Genomic DNA, 2,713 nt, shown 5'->3' with positions numbered 1-2,713 from the left:
AATGGGAGTCTTTGGTAAGACACATTAAAAAACAGAGACTGTTACCATGAAAGCATCAAGATTTTCTATGAAAATATTTAATAGTCAGTATTTTTAAAATAAGAGTTTATTTGTTTTATGGATATGTTACTCTGAATAATCTAAAAATATAAACTCAATCCAAGGAATATTGTAAAAAGCTCCTGGTCCTCCCTGACAAAGGAGAAAATGAAAAAGAGAGCAGAGGAGTTAGAAAAGACCTGGGAAAATATGAAGATAAACCCCACTCTCCAAAAACAAATGCCAAAGAGAGCAAATTTTTGAAAAAATAAAGATAATTATTCATAATATAAAATAATTCTTCATTATACAGAATTTCTAACAGAGTTCTCTTGAATAAAGAAGTCCACTGGCACTTCCATAAATGATTCATTCTCTGATGATTAAATTCTTGCAATATAAATTGCAATTCTTGCAAATAAAATTCACTTGTATTTATGTACATTAAAATCTTATGAAATAATCCAAACTCTAACATTCTCATATTTCAATAGATTTCTGTAACACGCAGTAATATTCTAAAGTTCCCTAAATTCTGAGCATCGTTTATAAAATCAAATTTGATTAAATTGGTTTCCTTCGATGGAAGAGAACATTACTTAAACCTTTGTGATTTGTGACCTATGATTGCTCTCTCTTAAATGTGATTCGAAGGTCTAACTTAACGCCATGGAACACGGCACAAATTCATTAGCTACATGTAGTGACACAGCTAAGATCCCATGAACATCTGTACCTCTCACCCAGAACTGTGAAGGAAATCCATCTCTCTGATGTTGCCAAATCATTCTGTCCTGCGTTAATGAGATCGCAGAGGCCCTTAAGGAAATAAAGGTTTACAGTATTCACCAAAACATCTATGGAAATACACTACTGCTGTCCTAAAGTGCAAATGCAGATCACACAAAAAGGAAAAGTACCATGTATTCCTTACCAGCAAATGAAGTCACTAATAGATGTCTTAACTCTATGAACTAGGTAGCTTACAAAAGCAAATGAGAAAAGTAGCTAACAAGCAGGATTCCTTATGTAAGTTCATGAAGTTTCTCAACTGGAAAAGATTTTGAAGTTAATTCAGCATAGTCCCTTGTTTCAGAATTAAGGTGACCAAAGACCAGAACATTTAAATTGCGCGAGATTGCACAGCTTGTTAGAGGCAGAGCCAGGGTAAGAGCTCCGGACTCCTGACTTCAGTCTAGAATATTTTACCAACAATTGGTTGCTAAGACAACTTTTTATTCGTAAGATGTCTTCAGGTATGGAAAGTCAACTAGAAGAAGCATATATTTCCCTAGACTATGCATTTTCAACAAGGGCTATGTCACCCACAAAGTAGGTGAACATTAGTTTCTGGGGATCAAAAAATTCTTAGCTGTTAGATATTACAATGGTTTGTGGCCTTCCTAAGGGCCAAGGTATATAATCAGATATAGAGTATGTCTGTGTCTTCATCATTGTATACTAGAGGACAAACAAGAAGAGGTTACACTGTGTGCTCAGTTCTATGAAAAAGGTACATGTAGGGTGCATTGGAATCCAGAAAAAAAAAGGCTTAATGGAAAGGAAAACAAAAAGAAAGTTCTCAGGATCTGAGTCTCACTTCTGTCACGTATTAACATTTACAGTATTTGAAAATTTTTCTGTTGAGGTTCTCCAAGTCTCAGTTTTCTTACCTATAAATTACCTACCTGACATGATTTGGGAAGAAATAAAAGAAATAACATACAGAAAGCAATAAACCGAAAACATGGCATACACCAAATAAGTAATAATCTGTATCGTTATTGCTATTACCTGTCAATACTTCAGAAGCCATGAAACCTACACTGGTTCTTCATCAGTTTACTCAGTTGGCAATTTGTTCTTTGAGACTTTCTCATCTCCTTTTTCAAAAAAGTCTCCCCCTTTGTCTTTGCCCCCCCCCACCTCATTTCATTCTCTTCCACTCTTTGACACTCCCTACCCCTGCCTTGGGCTCCCTGGTGATGTGTTTGCACCCAGTTCTGCCTGCACAGGGATACCTGAGCCAATGGAATTAGTGGGATTCAGCACAAGCATCACCCTTACCATATGTTTCTGCCCTCCCATCCCCAAGATGCTAGAGGAAGATATATCATTGATTTATGTTTCCCCATAAGACCTTTAACTCCTTGAGGGCATAGGTTCATTTATTCAACAATTGTTGGTCATTTACTCTATGCCAGGCACTGTTCTAAGTGAAACCATTCCAAGTATTGTTCTCCAGTTGTGAAGAAAACAAACAAAACGACTGCCCTGGTGGAATCTGTATTCCCACAGGATAGAAAGACAGTACTGTAAACAAGTGAACCATAGCGTTTGTTAAAGAGGCAAATAAAGTAATAAAGGGATAATAAGTATAGCAAGGAGTATAATTTTAGAAAAGTGGCCACATGAAGTCACACGCGCGCGCGCACGCGCGCACACACACACACACACACACACGGCCATTTAAGAATAAGATTTAGAAGAAATGAGGAAATGGGCCGTATTTAGGGGAAGAATCTTATATCCTGATAGCTGAGAGGTACATTTTTATGGCTGCCGCAGGGCCAGATGTGTAGGCCACATAGATCTTGTTTTAGGATGTTGGCTTTTACTCTGAATGATATGGAATCATGTCTTATGCTTCTTAATACCACAGGGACTGGGTCCA

The sequence above is a fragment of the Eschrichtius robustus genome, chromosome 2 (genome assembly GCF_028021215.1).
Source record: "Eschrichtius robustus isolate mEscRob2 chromosome 2, mEscRob2.pri, whole genome shotgun sequence".
In the NCBI taxonomy this organism is placed as follows: Eukaryota; Metazoa; Chordata; class Mammalia; order Artiodactyla; family Eschrichtiidae; genus Eschrichtius; species Eschrichtius robustus.
This window is presented reverse-complemented; position numbering follows the sequence as displayed.